We start from the raw sequence: 24,338 nt of genomic DNA, 5'->3' as shown, positions 1-24,338 counted from the left end.
CTAGGTTGGGTTGGCTTGGTTTGGTTAGGGTACATTGGGATAGGCTAGGCTAGGCTAGGCTAGGATGGGTTGGTTTTATTTGGTTAGATTAGGTTGGTATAGTCTAGGTTGGGTTTGTTTTGTCTGGTTACATTAGGGTAGTATAGCCTAGGTTGGGTTGGTTTTGTTTGGTTAGATTAGGCTAGTATAGCCAAGGTTGGGTCGGTTTTGTTTGGTTAGATTAGGTTTTAAGTCTTCAGTCGAATTACCTTGTCAATTAAGGGAAACTTTATTATGAGCAAAGTGAATATCACTGAACCCATCACCCATTTCTTTCTTCACACAGTACTTAAATAATAGATAATATGTTAACTTAGATAATAGATAATATGTCTACTTACCTCGTATTGGACAGCAATCTGAATATTTCTCTCTTGATGACATCAATAAACAATAAACTACCTAACCAAATTATGGTGACTAATTTCTATTATACTTTAAAGGCTCCAGTCATGGAGAAATGTCCACGTCAAGGCCGTCAATTTATATATAAATGTATATATAAATGTATATATATTATAATATATATATTATATATATATATAATATATATATATATATATATAGAGATAGATAGATAGATAGATAGATAGATATATATGACCAGCTACATCTAGATCCCTACCTCACAGGAAATACCACATAAGAATATTAATAGACATCAAAATTCAAACTACAAAATAAAGAATTAAATAGAAATAAAGAGGATGAATAATTTTCGTAAATTGGTTATTAGCAGAGTAAACGCTACGTGATGGGTTTCCACCCGCTTTATGGGTGTTTAAGAGTTACTAAGCGTGTATAATACACAAGAGATACTCGTTAAATGAATAATAAATTTGCTTTGAAAATATATGAATTTGGGTCACTCCAAGTTTGAAAAATGGTGTCAAGAAGGCTTTTGCCACTAACCTCTTCAATGCTTATTTATCGATGTTTCATGGGATAGAAAGCCTTATGCTTCTCTCAGTAACAGACGATGGTTGATTTTCATCGTTAATTTCACGCGCCGTAACACTAAACAAACAATCAAAACTCACTTTTAAAACGAGCGAAGTGGAGACACTAGCAAACAATACTCACTGTAAGGCGACATTCTCCTTTTAGGCGGGAAGTCGACGTCAGGGATATACATTTATAGATATTATATTAAGAAAAATATTATGTTTTCGTCACGTAATAAAAATTAAATGCAATAAATATCTTATTTTGTTTTCATTAATAATAATATCAATAAGATTAAAGGATATATTATCAAGTATGGCTATACATCTTTCAAAAGTTGGAATCACGAATTGTGACGTCACGAAGAGTTTCACACTCGTGTTCTGTGTGACATATTACTTTCTCAATAATCACTAAAAAACACAGTGTCCTGTATGTTTCAATATATTTTTTTTTAATTTCCTAATTACATTAAGTATTGAAGTATTTAGTTTTCGCTACTTTTATATAATCTAAATTTGCTATCATTTACAGTAAAGAGATATCTTGCAACTCGCTCGAGTTCTGCCACCATGTACAACATCCATATATTTCTAAAAATTAAGAAAGCTTTATTTTCCTCATTTATAATAATAATGATATAATATATAGTAGTAATAATAATAATTATGATAATAATCATAATGATAATGATAATAATAATGATAATGATATAAGTATAATAATTTTTTTTTTTTTTTATACTTTGTCGCTGTCTCCCGCGTTTGCGAGGTAGCGCAAGGAAACAGACGAAAGAAATGGCCCAACCCCCCCCCCATACACATGTATATACATACGTCCACACACGCAAATATACATACCTACACAGCTTTCCATGGTTTACCCCAGACGCTTCACATGCCTTGATTCAATCCACTGACAGCACGTCAACCCCGGTATACCACATCGCTCCAATTCACTCTATTCCTTGCCCTCCTTTCACCCTCCTGCATGTTCAGGCCCCGATCACACAAAATCTTTTTCACTCCATCTTTCCACCTCCAATTTGGTCTCCCTCTTCTCCTTGTTCCCTCCACCTCCGACACATATATCCTCTTGGTCAATCTTTCCTCACTCATCCTCTCCATGTGCCCAAACCACTTCAAAACACCTCTTCTGCTCTCTCAACCACGCTCTTTTTATTTCCACACATCTCTCTTACCCTTACGTTACTCACTCGATCAAACCACCTCACACCACACATTGTCCTCAAACATCTCATTTCCAGCACATCCATCCTCCTGCGCACAACTCTATCCATAGCCCACGCCTCGCAACCATACAACATTGTTGGAACCACTATTCCTTCAAACACCCATTTTTGCTTTCCGAGATAATGTTCTCGACTTCCACACATTCTTCAAGGCCCCCAGAATTTTTCGCCCCCTCCCCCACCCTATGATCCACTTCCGCTTCCATGGTTTCATCCGCTGCCAGATCCACTCCCAGATATCTAAAACACTTCACTTCCTCCAGTTTTTCTCCATTCAAACTCACCTCCCAATTGACTTGACCCTCAACCCTACTGTACCTAATAACCTTGCTCTTATTCACATTTACTCTTAACTTTCTTCTTCCACACACTTTACCAAACTCAGTCACCAGCTTCTGCAGTTTCTCACATGAATCAGCCACCAGCGCTGTATCATCAGCGAACAACAACTGACTCACTTCCCAAGCTCTCTCATCCCAGACAGACTTCATACTTGCCCCTCTTTCCAAAACATGCAGGAGGGGTGAAAGGAGGGCAAGGAATAGAGTGAATTGGAGCGATGTGGTATACCGGGGTTGACGTGCTGTCAGTGGATTGAATCAAGGGCATGTGAAGCGTCTGGGATAAGCTATGGAAAGCTGTGTAGGTATGTATATTTGCGTGTGTGGACGTATGTATATACATGTGTATGGGGGGGGTTGGGCCATTTCTTTCGTCTGTTTCCTTGCGCTACCTCGCAAACGTGGGAGACAGCGACAAAGTATAATAATAAAATAAATAATATAATATATATATATATATATAATATATATATATATATATATATATATATATATATATATATTCTCTCTTCTTCTTTTAAACTATTCGCCATTTTCCCCGCGTTAGAGAGATAGCGCTAAGAGCAGAGGACTGGGCCTTTTTTGGAATATCCTCACCTGGCCCCCTTCTCTGTTCCTTCTTTTGGAAAATTTAAAAAAAAAAAAAAAACGAGAGGGGAGGATTTCCAGCCCCCCGCACCCTCCCCTTTTAGTCGCCTTCTACGACACGCAGGGAATACGTGGGAAGTATTCTTTCTCCCCTATCCCCAGGGATAATATATATATATATATATATATATATTTTATATATATATATATATATATATATATATATATATATATATATATATATATATATATATTTGCTTTACACATTCACTAAAGAGATAACAAAGGGATGGCGAGTATTACTAATGACTGCAATCTATATTTCTCATTCGATAATCAATTTAGCTTAACGCAATTAATGTACGCCGATCCGTTTCCATGTCCCATTTCAAACTCCACAAATTATTCCTGAATGTTCACTTGAGCGATAGCTCTCACGTGTGTCAAATTATTTCGCTCGAAAGTAGAGTACAATTCTAACTACAAGAATTGTTCTTATATTTAGAATCAAAATTATGTTTGTATCTAACTGATTTGTGCCTTTCACAAAATTGTGTTCCATCCCGAAAAAAATGAAAACGAACTCAAGTACGTTTGGCCATTGTTAAATACCGTATATATATATATATATATATATATATATATATATATATATATATATATTTATATATATATATATATATATATATATTTTTTTTTTTTTTTTTTAATTTTCCAAAAGAAGGAACAGAGAATTGGGCCAGGTGAGGGTATTCCCTCAAAGGCCCAGTCCTCTGTTCTTAACGCTACCTCGCTAATGCGGGAAATGGCGAATAGTTTGAAAGAAAGAAAGATATATATATATATATATATATATATATATATATATATATATATTTATTTATATATATGTATATGTATATTTATTTTATTTTATAATATATATATATATATATATATTTTTTTTTTTTTTTTTTTTTGCTTTGTCGCTGTCTCCCGCGTTTGTCTCCCGCAAGGAAACAGACGAAAGAAATGGCCCAACCCACCCCCATATATATATATATATATATATATATATATATATATATATATATATATATATATATATATATATTGCCTGTCCTCTTCACATTTTCAATGAGACAGATGGTTGTGGGTGAGGGGGGGGCGGGGGGGGAGGTTTGCATAGACGGGCCAGCCACTCTGTCCTGCATCTGTCTACTTAAATGTAACCATCTTGACCCCTCGAACCTCGCATATCTCTGTCATACTTCGTCATATCTTGTCCTCACACTGAGCAGACCACACTCCCAACTTCCACGAACACAAATACCCCTCCCTCCCTCACATCACATATTCTTAGATTTTTACGTAAATTTAGTTAAAAAAAAAAAAAAAGGTGAAATAATCAGATATTCATTGTCTCTTAAAGTTAGGCAAGGCGGGCAATTTGCGAACCGTTTTCTGAAAAGGTAAGAGGCTGGAACACAAGGTAAACATTGTACTGAACTTTATGACTCCCAGTTGTTGGCAAAGTAGTAACAGTAAATCTAACGAGTTGCTGTTTACACACACACACACACACACACACACACACACACACACATACACACACACACACACACACACACTTAATCATGTAAATTAGCATGTAAACTTTGTGAATGGCCCATTTATTTGTATTACTCCATTACCATTACACAATATACCAAATATATTAACTTCAGAATTTGTTAAAAACTTTTTTATCTCTATTAGTTACGTACAGATAACTTTAGATTAAATTAGAGTCAAAGAAAACCGGATTGTAGCGCTCGGCTTTATGATACCATAAGTGTGGGGAAACCATTGTAGATCTACTGTATTATCAGCTTTAAGGGACTAACAAAGCCGGATTCCACGCAGCTGCGAATTTCTTTATAAAAAAAAAAGCTGTTTGTATCCAGTTTCCCAAATGATGGAGTTAACGTTAAGTTAGCAAAGTCTTACATTCTGGATAGGTTAGGTTGGTTAGGCTAGGCCAGGTTGGTTTGATTTGGTTATGCTAAGTCAGGTCAAGTCAAAGCAGGTCAGCCTAGGATAAACTGGAGTGGGTTATGATGGTTTGGTTTAGTTAGGTTAGGTTATGCTAAACTAAGTTGGTTTGGTTTAGTTTGGTTAGGTCAGGTAAGCTAGATAGGTTAGGTTAGGTTAGGTTGGGTGTGCTATGTTGATTTGGTTAGGTTAGGTTAGGTTAGGTTAGCTTAGGTTAGGTTAGCTTAGGTTAGGTCAGGGTGGGTTGGTTTGGTTTGGTTTGGTTAGGCTAGGCTAGGTTAGGCTAGGCCAGGTTAGGTTGGGTTGGTTTGGTTTGGTTAGGTTAGGTTAGGTTAGGTTAAGCTAGGCTAGGTCAGGTCAGGGTGGGTTGGTTTGGTTTGGTTAGGCTAGGCTAGGTTAGGCTAGGCCAGGCTAGGTTGGGTTGGCTTGGTTTGGTTAGGTTAGGTTAGGTTAGGTAAGCTAGGTAGGTTGGGTTAGGTTGAGTGTGCTAGGTTGATTTGGTTAGGTTAGGTTAGGCTAGGTTAGATTAGGTTAGGTCAGGGTGGGTTGGTTTGGTTTGGTTTGGTTAGGCTAGGCTAGGTTAGGCTAGGCCAGGCTAGGTTGGGTTGGCTTGGTTTCGTTAGGTTAGATTAGGTTAGGTTAGGTCAGGGTGGGTTGGTTTGGCTTGGTTAGGCTAGGCTAGGTTGGGTTGGCTTGGTTTGGTTAGGTTAGGTCAGGGTGGGTTGGTTTGGTTTGGTTAGGCTAGGCTAGGTTAGGCTAGGCCAGGTTAGGTTGGGTTGGCTTGGTTTGGTTTGGTTAGGTTAGGTTAGATTAAGCTCGGCTAGGTCAGGTCAGGGTGGGTTGGTTTGGTTTGGATTGGTTAGGCTAGGCTAGGTTAGGCTAGGCCAGGCTAGGTTGGGTTGGCTTGGTTTTGTTAGGTTAGGTTAGATTAAGCTCGGCTAGGTCAGGTCAGGGTGGGTTGGTTTGGTTTGGTTTGGTTTGGTTAGGCTAGGCTAGGCTAGGCTAGGCCAGGCTAGGTTGGGTTGGCTTGGTTTGGTTAGGGTACATTGGGATAGGCTAGGCTAGGCTAGGCTAGGATGGGTTGGTTTTATTTGGTTAGATTAGGTTGGTATAGTCTAGGTTGGGTTTGTTTTGTCTGGTTACATTAGGGTAGTATAGCCTAGGTTGGGTTGGTTTTGTTTGGTTAGATTAGGCTAGTATAGCCAAGGTTGGGTCGGTTTTGTTTGGTTAGATTAGGTTTTAAGTCTTCAGTCGAATTACCTTGTCAATTAAGGGAAACTTTATTATGAGCAAAGTGAATATCACTGAACCCATCACCCATTTTCTTTCTTCACACAGTAACTTAAATAATAGATAATATGTTAACTTAGATAATAGATAATATGTCTACTTACCTCGTATTGGACAGCAATCTGAATATTTCTCTCTTGATGACATCAATAAACAATAAACTACCTAACCAAATTATGGTGACTAATTTCTATTATACTTTAAAGGCTCCAGTCATGGAGAAATGTCCACGTCAAGGCCGTCAATTTATATATAAATGTATATATAAATGTATATATATATATATATATATATATATATATATATATATATATATATATATATATATAGAGATAGATAGATAGATAGATAGATAGATATATATGACCAGCTACATCTAGATCCCTACCTCACAGGAAATACCACATAAGAATATTAATAGACATCAAAATTCAAACTACAAAATAAAGAATTAAATAGAAATAAAGAGGATGAATAATTTTCGTAAATTGGTTATTAGCAGAGTAAACGCTACGTGATGGGTTTCCACCCGCTTTATGGGTGTTTAAGAGTTACTAAGCGTGTATAATACACAAGAGAAACTCGTTAAATGAATAATAAATTTGCTTTGAAAATATATGAATTTGGGTCACTCCAAGTTTGAAAAATGGTGTCAAGAAGGCTTTTGCCACTAACCTCTTCAATGCTTATTTATCGATGTTTCATGGGATAGAAAGCCTTATGCTTCTCTCAGTAACAGACGATGGTTGATTTTCATCGTTAATTTCACGCGCCGTAACACTAACAAACAATCAAAACTCACTTTTAAACGAGCGAAGTGGAGACACTAGCAAACAATACTCACTGTAAGGCGACATTCTCCTTTTAGGCGGGAAGTCGACGTCAGGGATATACATTTATAGATATTATATTAAGAAAAATATTATGTTTTCGTCACGTAATAAAAATTAAATGCAATAAATATCTTATTTTGTTTTCATTAATAATAATATCAATAAGATTAAGGATATATTATCAAGTATGGCTATACATCTTTCAAAAGTTGGAATCACGAATTGTGACGTCACGAAGAGTTTCACACTCGTGTTCTGTGTGACATATTACTTTCTCAATAATCACTAAAAAACACAGTGTCCTGTATGTTTCAATATATTTTTTTTTAATTTCCTAATTACATTAAGTATTGAAGTATTTAGTTTTCGCTACTTTTATATAATCTAAATTTGCTATCATTTACAGTAAAGAGATATCTTGCAACTCGCTCGAGTTCTGCCACCATGTACAACATCCATATATTTCTAAAAATTAAGAAAGCTTTATTTTCCTCATTTATAATAATAATGATAATAATAATATAGTAGTAATAATAATAATTATGATAATAATCATAATGATAATGATAATAATAATGATAATGATATAAGTATAATAATTTTTTTTTTTTTTTATACTTTGTCGCTGTCTCCCGCGTTTGCGAGGTAGCGCAAGGAAACAGACGAAAGAAATGGCCCAACCCCCCCCCCCATACACATGTATATACATACGTCCACACACGCAAATATACATACCTACACAGCTTTCCATGGTTTACCCCAGACGCTTCACATGCCTTGATTCAATCCACTGACAGCACGTCAACCCCGGTATACCACATCGCTCCAATTCACTCTATTCCTTGCCCTCCTTTCACCCTCCTGCATGTTCAGGCCCCGATCACACAAAATCTTTTTCACTCCATCTTTCCACCTCCAATTTGGTCTCCCTCTTCTCCTTGTTCCCTCCACCTCCGACACATATATCCTCTTGGTCAATCTTTCCTCACTCATCCTCTCCATGTGCCCAAACCACTTCAAAACACCCTCTTCTGCTCTCTCAACCACGCTCTTTTTATTTCCACACATCTCTCTTACCCTTACGTTACTCACTCGATCAAACCACCTCACACCACACATTGTCCTCAAACATCTCATTTCCAGCACATCCATCCTCCTGCGCACAACTCTATCCATAGCCCACGCCTCGCAACCATACAACATTGTTGGAACCACTATTCCTTCAAACACCCATTTTTGCTTTCCGAGATAATGTTCTCGACTTCCACACATTCTTCAAGGCCCCCAGAATTTTCGCCCCCTCCCCCACCCTATGATCCACTTCCGCTTCCATGGTTTCATCCGCTGCCAGATCCACTCCCAGATATCTAAAACACTTCACTTCCTCCAGTTTTTCTCCATTCAAACTCACCTCCCAATTGACTTGACCCTCAACCCTACTGTACCTAATAACCTTGCTCTTATTCACATTTACTCTTAACTTTCTTCTTCCACACACTTTACCAAACTCAGTCACCAGCTTCTGCAGTTTCTCACATGAATCAGCCACCAGCGCTGTATCATCAGCGAACAACAACTGACTCACTTCCCAAGCTCTCTCATCCCAGACAGACTTCATACTTGCCCCTCTTTCCAAAACATGCAGGAGGGTGAAAGGAGGGCAAGGAATAGAGTGAATTGGAGCGATGTGGTATACCGGGGTTGACGTGCTGTCAGTGGATTGAATCAAGGCATGTGAAGCGTCTGGGATAAGCTATGGAAAGCTGTGTAGGTATGTATATTTGCGTGTGTGGACGTATGTATATACATGTGTATGGGGGGGTTGGGCCATTTCTTTCGTCTGTTTCCTTGCGCTACCTCGCAAACGTGGGAGACAGCGACAAAGTATAATAATAAAATAAATAATATATATATATATATATATATATATATATATATATATATATATATATATATATATATATATATTCTCTCTTCTTCTTTTAAACTATTCGCCATTTCCCGCGTTAGAGAGATAGCGCTAAGAGCAGAGGACTGGGCCTTTTTTGGAATATCCTCACCTGGCCCCCTTCTCTGTTCCTTCTTTTGGAAAATTTAAAAAAAAAAAAAAACGAGAGGGGAGGATTTCCAGCCCCCCGCACCCTCCCCTTTTAGTCGCCTTCTACGACACGCAGGGAATACGTGGGAAGTATTCTTTCTCCCCTATCCCCAGGGATAATATATATATATATATATATATATATATATATATATATATATATATATATATATATATATATATGTATATATGAGGGGGGAGGGGGATGGTATTCCATGTGTGGCGAGGTGGCGATGGAAATGAATAAAGGCAGACAATGTGAATTGTGTACATGTGTATATATGTATGTGTCTGTGTGTGTATATATATGTGTACATTGAGATGTATAGGTATGTATATTTGCGTGTGTGGACGTGTATGTATATACATGTGTATGTGGGTGGGTTGGGCCATTTCTTTCGTCTGTTTCCTTGCGCTACCTCGCAAACGCGGGAGACAGCGACAAAGCAAAATAAATAGATAAATATATATATATATATATATATATTTTGTCAGTCTAGACATCATTAAACTTAATGACAAGTAATGAACAGCGTCTTGAGGCGGTAATCAAGCCATCCCCCCCCCCCCCCCTATCACGTTAATCACCCTGGACTACATAATTGGCATGGCTGTTCGCCATCATATAATGATGATGTATCGAACCCTTCAAGACGCAGCTTGGGCAAAAGTTAAGAAGAAGAAAAAAGAGATGAAAAGAAATAGAAAATGGAGAGAAGGTCTTAATTACTCCGTTATGGTAATTAGACATCTTACCTAAGCTAATTAATCAAGTCATTTTAGACTATGGTCTATTTACAACAGTCTCTTCATCATACTGTTTGATTTACAGCCAAGACACTGTTACTTACCGTTTTCCCTACCGTTTACGGTGCCTTTTACCGTTGATCATCCCGTTTTTACTGTTTCTACTACACCGTTCACCGTTTACTATACCGTTTACCGTGTACTGTACCATTTGCCGTACCGTTTACTGTACCGTTCACCGTTTACATTGTAAGTTGGTCACTTTGTCTCCTTCCTGGCGTACCATTCTGAGCAAGCAGCACGACGGTACGACCCTCGAGCACGACGGTACGACCTTTGAGCACGACGGTACGATCCTTGAGCACGACGGTACGACCCTTGAGCACGACGGTACGATCCTTGAGCACGACGGTACGACCCTTAAGCACGACGGTACGACCCTTGAACACGACGGTACGACCCTTGAGCACGACGGTACGACCATTGAGCACGACGGTACGATCCTTGAGCACGACGGTACGACCATTGAGCACGACGGTACGATCCTTGAGCACGACGGTACGACCCTTAAGCACGACGGTACGACCCTTGAACACGACGGTACGACCCTTGAGCACGACGGTACGACCATTGAGCACGACGGTACGATCCTTGAGCACGACGGTACGACCATTGAGCACGACGGTACGATCCTTGAGCACGACGGTACGACCCTTGAGCACGACGGTACGACCCTTGAGCACGACGGTACGACCCTTGAGCACGACGGTACGACCCTTGAGCACGACGGTACGTCCCTTGAGCACGACGGTACGATCCTTGAGCACGACGGTACGACCCTTGAGCACGACGGTACGACCCTTGAGCACGACGGTACGACCCTTGAGCACGACGGTACGATCCTTGAACACGACGGTACGACCTTTGAGCACGACGGTACGACCCTTGAGCACGACGGTACGACCCTTCTTTTTTACTGCGCTCATTAGCATAAGTCCGAGGACCACAAACCATTGTTAAGTAGTTATGTGCAAATAGCAGCTGAATACAGGGGGAGGAGGGGGGGAGGGGGGAGGGGGGGGTTCAAGTCGTGGACGACATGGTAAAGAGAATGGAATGTGGGTATGTACCAAAAAAAAAAAAGGTGTCATTTTTATAGTCTAATTTCAATTAGATTCAGCCAAATGTCTGTATTCCAATTTCCACGATCCAGGAATGGAGACAAGAGTATCAATTTGTGATGTCGTAAACACAGGAGTTGACATACACACAACAATATAAAAAACTTTAAGGTATTAACTTGGCTGGTTTCGATCCGCTTAACACATTATTGGTAAACTTACTTCATGTTTTCTTCTTAATACACTAAGTCATTTTGACCCCGCTACCTCTAGGGTAAAGGCCGAGTCTAACATTTATAACTTATAACACCTCATTAAATAATGACATTAGAATCAATGGAAAAATTTTTGAAAATCAGGGAGCTGTGGTTTCGGTGCATTGCACATGACAGATAGAGAATGGATGTGAGCGAATGTGGCCTCTGCTTTCTGTTTTCCTGGCGCTACCTCGCTGAATTAGGAAGTAGCGATGCTGTTTTCCTGTCAGACGGGGTAGCGACTGGAATGGATGAAGGCAAGCACCTCCACCACCTCCTCCTCCTCCACCTCCTCCTCCACCACCATCTCCTCCTCCACCTCCTCCTCCACCTCCACCACCTCTCCTCCACCTCCTCCACCTCCTCCTCCACCACCTCCTCCTCCTCCTCCATCACCTCCTCCTCCTCCTCCACCTCCTCCTCCTCCAACACCTTCTCTTCCACCACCTCCTCCACCTCCTCCTCCACCACCACCAACTCCTACTCCTCCTCTTCCTCCTCCATCACCACCACCTCCTCCTGCTCCACCTCCTCCTCCACCTCCTCCTCCTCCTCCACCTCCTCCTCCTCCAACTCCTCCTCCTCCTCCTCCATCACCACTTCCTCCGCCACCTCCTCCTCCACCTCCTCCTCCTCCTTCACCTCCTCCTCCTCCACCTCCTCCTCCACCACTACCACCTCCTACTCCTCCTCTTCCTCCTCTATCACCACCACCTCCTCCTCCACCACCTCCTCCTCCTCCACCATCACCTCCTCCTCCTCTTCCTCCTCGCCTTCTCTGATCTTCCTTAGTTTGCATATAGTTAAGCCAGCAGCGAGCGAGCGAGCGAGCGAGCGAGTGGCTCAAAGCGGCTCGCTGTGAGAGAGAGAGAGAGAGAGAGAGAGAGAGAGAGAGAGAGAGAGAGAGAGAGAGAGAGAGAGAGAGAGAGAGAAGCTAAGGCAAGGAAAGGCGAGGCGAGATAAAAAAAGAGAGGGGTGTACCCCTCACCCCCTTTCCTCCTCTTTCCCCCTTTCCCAATTTAAGAAAAAAAGAAAATGGGAAACGGGGCAAAAATAAATATATAAAAAAAATACTCTAGCAAGCATTAGGGAAAAAAAAGTGATCAGAATAAGGAAAATTCTGGCCCTTGATGAAGATAATAATGACAACAAAGAGGACAAAAAAAAAAAAAATAAACTTGCCAACACAAAAAGTAACTTCACTATACGAGGGAAAAAAAATATATATCTGCAATGAGAAAACTGGTATCAAGAAGGAAAAGAAAATGACCGAAACAATAAAAAAAAATCTGCCTACAATGACTAGGGGAAAAAAATAATCCAGGATCAAACAAACAAAAAAAAAAAAAAATTGACATCAAAGTGGTGCCCAAAAAAAGTATCTGACACGATCGAAGGTAACATGAAAAAGACGAAACAAATTGGAAAAAATACTATAAATATATAAAATTATGGTAGAACGAAACAAATTGGGAAAAAAAATGCGATAAATATGTAAAATTATGATAAAAAAATTATCTGATAAAGATTTTGTTTCTTAAAGATGTGTTTTTCATCGCTTTATGGATCATAGTTTCAGTTAGTATTGATCACTGGTTCATTTATCTTTTAAAGGGATGAAAAAAAATAAAAGGATTTTCAGGAGGGTTTTCAATAGTGATAATGACTGGTTGGTTAGGCAGGCCATATATAACTTAGGATTAATATTAATCCCGTCATTAATCTAGGTGATTGATATATATATATATAATGGATTGTTCTTTTTAGCATAATCAATTACGAAGGGATTAATGGATTAGGTCAAAATGGCTTATCTTATCTTTATCTTACTATCAGACTTATAGTTTGTCTATGTTCTATTTCTTATCTGTATCTTTTAGGATAAGTTCTTATGGATGATTTTAATCACACATTTGAATAAGGTTGCAGGTCTAATGACCTTCCTCAATAGGTCAATGGCCATCACAATCCAATTGTCAACAACGTGGTTTAGATTAGAAATTTAGAGAGAGAAAAAAAAAAATGTCATTTCTAAGTTTATGGACAATATAGCCGGAGGTCAAACGTTTGCTGACCCAACGTTTATGGATGATATAGCCTGAGGTCAAACGTTTTCTGAGCCAACGTTTATGGATGCTATAGCCGGAATTCAAACGTTTGCTGACCCAACGTTTATGGATAATATAGCCGGAGGTCAAACGTTTGCTGACCCAACGATGGGGTCAAGCTTTTAGGGAAGGTAGCTGACCTATGATGAGGTCAAGCTTTTAGGTAAAGGACTTTAACCATGTGATCAAGCTGTTAGCTTAGAGAACTGACCTTCACTCTGGTCAAGCTTTTCAACATGGAAGCAAAACGTTTATTCGCAAATGAAAATGACTATTCTGTACCTGTAATATTCTGTACCTGTAGTATTCTGTACCTGTAATATTCTGTACCTGTAGTATTCTGTACCTGTAGTATTCTGTACCTGTAATATTCTGTACCTGTAGTATTCTGTACCTGTAGTATTCTGTACCTGTAGTATTCTGTACCTGTATTATTCTGTACCTGTAGTATTCTGTACCTGTAATATTCTGTACCTGTAGTATTCTGTACCTGTAATATTCTGTACCCGTAATATTCTGTACCTGTAATTTTCTGTACCTGTAATATTCTGTACCTGTAATATTCTGTACCCGTAATATTCTGTACCTGTAATATTCTGTACCTGTAATATTCTGTACCCGTAATATTCTGTACCTGTAATATTCTGTACCTGTAATATTCTGTACCCGTAATATTCTGTACCTGCAATATTCTGTACCTGTAGTATTCTGTACCTGTAATATTCTGTACCCGTAATATTCTGTACCTGTAATTTTCTGTACCTGTAATATTCTGTACCTGTAATATTCTGTACCCGTAATATTCTGTACCTGTAATTTTCTGTACCTGTAATATTCACACATGTGACTGAATTCTACAGATGTAAACACAGCCATGGTGTGGGCTTCAGATTTGGTTGGGTTTTAAGCACCAATATGAAATACGTTTATTAATGGTATAAATACATTATAATAAAATAATACCAAACACTTCCATCAATAAACATGTACCTGTAATAATATGCAACATGCAACTCGATTTACAACCACAAGTGTCAAGTAGTTATTGATGAATTACGAATCGCTAATATATATATCACTGAAATTTACGTGCGTTTTATAGCCAAATTCAGGTCGTACAAAAATACGTTATTTTGCGGCATTTAATTTTAGCTTATGTCTCAAATATTAGTCACTGAGATTAAACGTCTGAGATCATGAATCCTTAAGGTAACATCAATGAAATAATATATCAAAAAAATATATTGGATACAAAACCTATTCAAAGTATAGAAATAGTAGTCCTCCCGAAACTATAAATACCCGCCAAATATAGCGGCGGGACAGACTTTCGAAAGATGTACCGAATAAAAAAAATAAAATCTTTGTATTCCCTTCCTAAATCGAATAATATTATTTTATTGATATTCATACCATTAAGATTAATATTTAGGAATTAAAGAAAAGTGATAAAAAGATAAAAAGATTCCTTTTTCTTTTGTTTTTTCTAATTTGAAAAATGTACTGCCGACATGCCCCCTTCGTCCCCTTTGCCAATGGGATGCAACCAGTGCGTCGTGTGGCAGTTAGGGAGGAGGTTGTTAACTCGTTTCGTTGTCTCAAATTGAAAATCTCCCTTTATCAAGGAGTAAATCATTATGAAACTGTGTTGACAATGCAAGTTATATATATAAAAACATTCGTGAGATGTGCTACAACATATATGATACTGTTATGAATTATTTTAGAAAAAAAAAGATTATATGGTGAAATGGTTGTTTGGTTGTTTACGAACTATTGTTTACTTTGTAAACACTTCAGTAACGCGACCCTTTTTGTTGTACTACATTTGTGCTGATGTGTAATGTGGAGTGAAATTTGGCTTTAAATGACTTAGAACAAGATATATATAAATCATTTGGCTTTGATTAATGGTGATTACTCAAACGAGGAAACTGCTTGTTAACTGTAAGGCGGAACCAACAAGTGTTTCAGAAGTTTCAGCGGAGACCATCGCTATCACAGGTAAGTAGGGTAATTATAAGTAACTTTAATTATCAAATGATTGTATCAACATTAAGCTTAAGATGTTTATATTAACATTAAGCTTCAGATGTTTATATTAACATTAAGCTTCAGATGTTTATATTAACATTAAGCTTCAGATGTTTATATTAACATTAAGCTTCAGATGTTTATATTAACATTAAGCTTCAGATGTTTATATTAACATTAAGCTTCAGATGTTTATATTAACATTAAGCTTCAGATGTTTATATTAACATTAAGCTTCAGATGTTTATATTAACATTAAGCTTCAGATGTTTATATTAACATTAAGCTTCAGATGTTTATAATAACATTAAGCTTCAGATGTATATATTAACATTAAGCTTCAGATGTTTATATTAACATTAAGCTTCAGATGTTTATATTAACATTAAGCTTCAGATGTTTATATTAACATTAAGCTTCAGTGATTATATTAACATTAAGCTTCAAATGTTTATATTAACGTTAAGCTTCAGATGTTTATATTAACATTAAGCTTCAGATGTTTATATTAACATTAAGCTTCAGATGTTTATATTAACATTAAGCTTCAGATGTTTATATTAACATTAAGCTTCAGATGTTTATATTAACATTAAGCTTCAGATGTTTATATTAACATTAAGCTTCAGATGTTTATATTAACATTAAGCTTCAGATGTTTATATTAACATTAAGCTTCAGATGTTTATATTAACATTAAGCTTCAGATGTTTATATTAACATTAAGCTTCAGTGATTATATTAACATTAAGCTTCAAATGTTTATATTAACATTAAGCTTCAGATGTTTATATTAACATTAAGCTTCAGATGTTTATATTAACATTAAGCTTCAGATGTTTATATTAACATTAAGCTTCAGATGTTTATATTAACATTAAGCTTCAGATGTTTATATTAACATTAAGCTTCAGATGTTTATATTAGCATTAAGCTTCAGTGATTATATTAACATTAAGCTTCAAATGTTTATATTAACATTAAGCTTCAGATGTTTATATTAACATTAAGCTTCAGATGTTTATATTAACATTAAGCTTCAGATGTTTATATTAACATTAAGCTTCAGATGTTTATATTAACATTAAGCTTCAGATGTTTATATTAACATTAATCTTCAGATGTTTATATTAACATTAAGCTTCAGTGATTATATTAACATTAAGCTTCAAATGTTTATATTAACATTAAGCTTCAGATGTTTATATTAACATTAAGCTTCAGATGTTTATATTAACATTAAGCTTCAATGATTATATTAACATTAAGCTTCAATGATTACATGAACATTAAGCTTAAGTGATTACATTAGCATTAAGCTTCATTGATTACATTAACATTAAAGCTTGAGCAGGTAATGTATATTGTGCTTAATTCACAATGTTAGATAAAGGTAAGTGAACAATTTCTTATCTTATCTTCTGTTAACTTGTATCATTATCTTTGAGACGCAAATGCGTGATAAACATCTTTATTTTTTTTATCATGTAATTATTTTTGAACTGATTAAAGTAGCGAGAATTTAATAATTTGTAACATTTTCTCTTTTTTTAATTGGTTGAGTCTTGTCTCGATCATGTAAACAATGTCATGTAAAAAATGTATTGTTTGATGTGTTTCAATAACTTTGTGTTTATATATATATATATATATATATATATATATATATATATATATATATATATATATATATATATATATTCATTATTATTATTTTTGTTTATTTTGCTTTGTCGCTGTCTCCCGCGTTAGCGAGGTAGCGCAATGAAACAGACGAAAGAATGGCCCAACCCGCCCACATACACATGTATATACATACACGCATATATATATATATATATATATATATATATATATATATATATATATATATATATATATATATATATATATATATATTTAAAGGATTGTTTGAAGCATAGATATAATTTCTGTACGATTATATAAAAAGGAGTCGATAATTGATAACATTTGGGCGTGGTTGATTTAGAAATAACTCAGTGAATACATTTAGAAATATATGCATATGTGTGCGTATGTGTGTGTGTGTGTGTGTGTGTGAGTGTGTGTGTGTGTGTGTGTGTGTGTGTGTGTGTGTGTGTGTGTGTGTGTGTGTGTGTGTGTGTGTGTGTGTGTGTGTGTGTGTGTGTGTGTGTGTGTGTGTGTGTGTGTGTGTGTGTGTGTGTGTGTGTGTGTGTGTGTGTGTGTGTGTGTGTGTGTGTGTGTGTGTGTGTGTGTGTGTGTGTGTGTGTGTGTGTGTGTGTGTGTGTGTGTGTGTGTGAGTGTGTGTGTGTGTGTGAGTGTGTGTGTGTGTGTGTGTGTGTGTGTGTGTGTGTGTGTGTGTGTGTGTGTGTGTGTGTGTGTGTGTGTGTGTGTGTGTGTGTGTGTGTGTGTGTGTGTGTGTGAGTGTGTGTGTGTGTGTGTGTGTGTGTGTGTGTGTGTGTGTGTGTGTGAGTGTGTGTGTGTGTGTGTGTGTGTGTGTGTGTGTGTGTGTGTGTGTGTGTGTGTGTGTGTGTGTGTGTGTGTGTGTGTGTGTGTGTGTGTGTGTGTGTGTGTGTGTGTGTGAGTGTGTGTGTGTGTGTGTGTGTGTGTGTGTGTGTGTGTGTGTGTGTGTGTGTGTGTGTGTGTGTGTGTGTGTGTGTGTGTGTGTGTGTGTGTGTGTGTGTGTGTGTGTGTGTGTGTGTGTGTGTGTGTGTGTGTGTGTGTGTGTGTGTGTGTGTGTGTGTGTGTGTGAGTGTGTGTGTGTGTGTGTGTGTGTGTGGCCTCAGCAAGGCACTGCTCGCTGTGGGAAATCAATCATACTTTCGAAATAAATAGATAAATAAATATATTATTTTTTTTTTCATTTTCAATATTGGTCTGTGATGTGAGAATGAAATGAGACTCTCAATAGCTTTTTTCTTTCTTTCGTTCTTTCTTTCCTTCTTTCTTTGCCACCGACTTCTTATCTCTCTCTCTCTCTCTCTCTCTCTCTCTCTCTCTCTCTCTCTCTCTCTCTCTCTCTCTTGGTCTGGTTGGAGTTAATTAGCGAAGGTGATCAACACACCATCACTCACTGATGGTATAATGAAGTAATGAACCATTAAGGAATAGGTACCATTAAAAATGGGTCGTGTCATTAATGGGTGAAGGGGGATACAGTTATATTTTAACCCCTTGAGCACGACGGTACGATCCTTGAGCACGACGGTACGATCCTTGAGCACGACGGTACGATCCTTGAGCACGACGGTACGACCCTTGAGCACGACGGTACGACCCTTTGAGCACGGCGGTACAACCCCTGAGCACGAAATCCTCAAGGGTCGTACCGTCGTGCTCAAGGGTCGTACCGTCGTGCTCAAGGGTCGTACCGTCGTGTTCAAGGGTCGTACCGTCGTGCTCAAGGGTCGTACCGTCGTGCTCAAGGGTCGTACCGTCGTGCTCAAGGATCGTACCGTCGTGCTCAAGGATCGTACCGTCGTGCTTAATGACCGTACCGTCGTGCTCAAGGATCGTACCGTCGTGCTCAAGGATCGTACCGTCGTGCTCAAGGATCGTACCGTCGTGTTCAAGGATCGTACCGTCGTGCTCAAGGATCGTACCGTCGTGCTCAAGGATCGTACCGTCGTGCTCAAGGATCGTACCGTCGTGCTCAAGGATCGTACCGTCGTGTTCAAGGATCGTACCGTCGTGCTTAATGACCGTACCGTCGTGCTCAAGGATCGTACCGTCGTGCTTAAGGATCGTACCGTCGTGCTCAAGGATCGTACCGTCGTGCTCAAGGATCGTACCGTCGTGCTCAAGGATCGTACCGTCGTGCTCAAGGATCGTACCGTCGTGCTCAAGGATCGTACCGTCGTGCTCAAGGATCGTACCGTCGTGCTCAAGGATCGTACCGTCGTGCTCAAGGATCGTACCGTCGTGCTCAAGGATCGTACCGTCGTGCTCAAGGATCGTACCGTCGTGCTCAAGGATCGTACCGTCGTGCTCAAGGATCGTACCGTCGTGCTCAAGGATCGTACCGTCGTGCTCAAGGGTCGTACCGTCGTGCTCAAGGATCGTACCGTCGTGCTCAAGGATCGTACCGTCGTGCTCAAGGATCGTACCGTCGTGCTCAAGGATCGTACCGTCGTGCTTCAAGGATCGTACCGTCGTGCTCAAGGATCGTACCGTCGTGCTCAAGGATCGTACCGTCGTGCTCAAGGATCGTACCGTCGTGCTCAAGGGTCGTACCGTCGTGCTCAAGGATCGTACCGTCGTGCTCAAGGATCGTACCGTCGTGCTCAAGGATCGTACCGTCGTGCTCAAGGATCGTACCGTCGTGCTCAAGGATCGTACCGTCGTGCTCAAGGGCCTGAATGAATACGATACACCTGTTTAACGCGGGTATACATGCATGGCTAACCCAAATGTAAACCCAGTTTACGGCTTAACCACAGCGTTAAACCCAGATTATCCTTCGTTAACCACTGCAGAGGTGGATCCTTCGTTAACCACTGCAGAGGTGGATCCTTCGTTAACCACTGCTGACGTGGATCCTTCGTTAACCACTGCTGACGTGGATCCTTCGTTAACCACAGCAGACGTGGATCCTTCGTTAACCACTGCAAACGTGGATCCTTCGTTAACCACTGCAGACGTGGATCCTTCGTTAACCACTGCTGACGTGGATCCTTCGTTAACCACTGCAAACGTGGATCCTTCGTTAACCACTGCAAACGTGGATCCTTCGTTAACCACTGCAAACGTGGATCCTTCGTTAACCACTGCAGACGTGGATCCTTCGTTAACCACTGCTGACGTGGATCCTTCGTTAACCACTGCAAACGTGGATCCTTCGTTAACCACTGCAAACGTGGATCATTCGTTAACCACTGCTGACGTGGATCCTTCGTTAACCACTGCAAACGTGGATCCTTCGTTAACCACTGCAAACGTGGATCATTCGTTAACCACTGCTGACGTGGATCCTTCGTTAAACACAGCAGACGTGGATCCTTCGTTAACCACAGCAGACGTGGATCCTTCGTTAACCACTGCAGACGTGGATCCTTCGTTAACCACTGCAGACGTGGATCCTTCGTTAACCACTGCAGACGTGGATCGATTAGAAAGATCAAATTATGAGTGAACAAGATTTTTGAGGGCTTAGGGTTGAAAATGTAGAGGATAAAAGATGTCCATTGCATAGAAGAAATTGGAGCGATGTGGTATACAGGGGTCGACGAACCAGGGCATGTGAAGCGTCTGGGGTAAACCATGGAAAGTTCTGTGGGGCCTGGATGTGGAAAGGGAGCTGTGGTTTCGGTGCATTATACACGACAGCTAGAGACTTGAGTGTGGATGTGGAAAGGGAGCTGTGGTTTCGGTGCATTATACACGACAGCTAGAGACTTGAGTGTGGATGTGTAAAGGGAGCTGTGGTTTCGGTGCATTATACACGACAGCTAGAGACTTGAGTGTGGATGTGGAAAGGGAGCTGTGGTTTCGGTGCATTACACATGACAGCTAGAGACTAAGTGTGAACGAATGTAGCTTTTGTTTATCCGTTCGTTTTTAATCAGTAATTTTTCATCTTATTTTTTCATCTTGTTCCTACAGATATGTCCAATTACCACTTACTCTATTTCTTACAAGATTATTTAGCTTTACAGTCCTTATATCTTCGTTATTTTGTGATAAAGTGTTTACTAGATACAGAAAGCTACACAGAAGATGACTTATTGTATTATTATAGACTTATTGTATTATTATAGACTTATTGTATTATTATAGACTTATTGTATTATTATAGACTTATTGTATTATAATAGACTTATTGTATTATTATAGGCTCATTGCATTATTATAGACTTATTGTATTATTATAGACTTATTGTATTATAATAGACTTATTGTATTATTATAGACTAATTGTATTATTATAGACTAATTGTATTATTATAGGCTTATTGCATTCTTATAGACTTATTGTATTATTATAGACTTATTGTATTATTATAGACTAATTGTATTATTATAGACCTATTGTATTATCATTTATTTTTGGATACCTTGTGTTGCTTTTAATTTCGGCGAGGTTTTGGCTGGGGGAGGGGGGGGGGGATGGGGGGAAGGGTCGGGCGATGGAAGGAGAGAGAGAGAGAGAGAGAGAGAGAGAGAGAGAGAGAGAGAGAGAGAGAGAGAGAGAGAGAGAAGAGCCAGCTGGACCACCTCCTACAGCGCCTTCGGCTGGAGCTGGATCATCCCCAGGGTGGATGCGTTTCAGGGCTTCCGTCTTCTCCCTCAGGCTTGTAGCGTGGGTCGTCTCCTCCCCCAGGCTTGTAACGTGGGTCGTCTCCTCCCCCAGGCTTGTAACGTGGGTAACCTCCTCTCCCAGGCTTGTAACGTGGGTCGTCTCCTCCCCCAGGCTTGTAACGTGGGTCGTCTCCTCCCCCAGGCTTGTAGCGTGGGTCGTCTCCTCCCCCAGGCTTGTAACGTGGGTCGTCTCCTCCCCCAGGCTTGTAACGTGGGTCGTCTCCTCCCCCCAGGCTTGTAGCGTGGGTCGTCTCCTCCCCCAGGCTTGTAACATGGGTCATCTCCTCCCTCAGGCTTGTAGCGTGGGTCGTCTCCTCCCCCAAAGCTTGTAGCGTGGGTCGTCTCATCCCCCCAGGCTTGTAACATGGGTCATCTCCTCCCTCATGCTTGTAGCGTGGGTCGTCTCCTCCCCCAAGGCTTGTAGCGTGGGTCGTCTCCTCCCCCCAGGCTTGTAACATGGGTCATCTCCTCCCTCAGGCTTGTAGCGTGGGTCGTCTCCTCCCCCCCAGGCTTGTAACGTGGGTCGTCTCCTCCCCCAGGCTTGTAGCGTGGGTCGTCTCCTCCCCCCCAGGCTTGTAGCGTGGGTCGTCTCCTCCCCCAGGCTTGTAGCGTGGGTCGTCTCCTCCCCCCCAGGCTTGTAGCGTGGGTCGTCTCCTCCCCCAGGCTTGTAGCGTGGGTCGTCTCTCCTCCCCCCCAGGCTTGTAGCGTGGGTCGTCTCCTCCCCCCAGGCTTGTAGCGTGGGTCGTCTCCTCCCCCCAGGCTTGTAGCGTGGGTCGTCTCCTCCCCCAGGCTTGTAGCGTGGGTCGTCTCCTCCCCCCAGGCTTGTAACGTGGGTCGTCTCCTCCCCCCAGGCTTGTAGCGTGGGTCGTCTCCTCCCCCAGGCTTGTAGCGTGGGTCGTCTCCTCCCCCAGGCTTGTAGCGTGGGTCGTCTCCTCCCCCCAGGCTTGTAGCGTGGGTCGTCTCCTCCCCCCCAGGCTTGTAGCGTGGGTCGTCTCCTCCCCCAGGCTTGTAGCGTGGGTCGTCTCCTCCCCCCCAGGCTTGTAGCGTGGGTCGTCTCCTCCCCCCAGGCTTGTAGCGTGGGTCGTCTCCTCCCCCCAGGCTTGTAACGTGGGTCGTCTCCTCCCCCCAGGCTTGTAGCGTGGGTCGTCTCCTCCCCCCAGGCTTGTGGTGTGGGTCGTCTCCTCCCCCCCAGGCTTGTAACGTGGGTCGTCTCCTCCCCCAGGCTTGTAGCGTGGGTCGTCTCCTCCCCCCAGGCTTGTAGCGTGGGTCGTCTCCTCCCCCAGGCTTGTAGCGTGGGTCGTCTCCTCCCCCAGGCTTGTAGCGTGGGTCGTCTCCTCCCCCAGGCTTGTAGCGTGGGTCGTCTCCTCCCCCAGGCTTGTGGCGTGGGTCGTCTCCTCCCCCAGGCTTGTAGCGTGGGTCGTCTCCTCCCCCAGGCTTGTAGCGTGGGTCGTCTCCTCCCCCAGGCTTGTAGCGTGGGTCGTCTCCTCCCCCCAGGCTTGTAGCGTGGGTCGTCTCCTCCCCCAGGCTTGTAGCGTGGGTCGTCTCCCCCCCAGGCTTGTAGCGTGGGTCGTCTCCCCCCCAGGCTTGTAGCGTGGGTCGTCTCCCCCCAGGCTTGTAGCGTGGGTCGTCTCCCCCCAGGCTTGTAACGTGGGTCGTCTCCTCCTCCAGGCTTGTAACGTGGGTCGTCTCCTCCCCCCCAGGCTTGTAACGTGGGTCGTCTCCTCCCCCAGGCTTGTGGTGTGGGTCGTCTCCCCCCCCACAGGCTTGTAGCGTGGGTCGTCTCCTCCCTCCAGGCTTGTAGCGTGGGTCGTCTCCTCCCCCAGGCTTGTAGCGTGGGTCGTCTCCCCCCAGGCTTGTAGCGTGGGTCGTCTCCCCCCCAGGCTTGTAGCGTGGGTCGTCTCCCCCCCAGGCTTGTAGCTTGGGTCGTCTCCCCCCAGGCTTGTAACGTGGGTCGTCTCCTCCCCCAGGCTTGTAACGTGGGTCGTCTCCTCCCCCAGGCTTGTAACGTGGGTCGTCTCCTCCCCCAGGCTTGTAACGTGGGTCGTCTCCCCCCAGGCTTGTAACGTGGGTCGTCTCCTCCCCCAGGCTTGTAGCGTGGGTCGTCTCCTCCCCCAGGCTTGTAGCGTGGGTCGTCTCCTCCCCCAGGCTTGTAGCGTGGGTCTATTTTAGCGTTTATTAAATGCTCTTGCCCAATATTCGCAGTTTATTAAATGTTCTTGCCCAATATTCGCAGTTTATTAAATGTTCTTGCCCAATATTCGCAGTTTATTAAATGCTCTTGCCCAATATTCGCGGTTTATTAAATGCTCTTGCCCAATATTCGCGGTTTATTAAATGCTCTTGCCCAATATTCGCGGTTTATTAAATGCTCTTGCCCAATATTCGCGGTTTAT

Source organism: Panulirus ornatus, chromosome 58 (genome assembly GCF_036320965.1).
Source record: "Panulirus ornatus isolate Po-2019 chromosome 58, ASM3632096v1, whole genome shotgun sequence".
Classification (NCBI taxonomy): Eukaryota; Metazoa; Arthropoda; class Malacostraca; order Decapoda; family Palinuridae; genus Panulirus; species Panulirus ornatus.
This window is presented reverse-complemented; position numbering follows the sequence as displayed.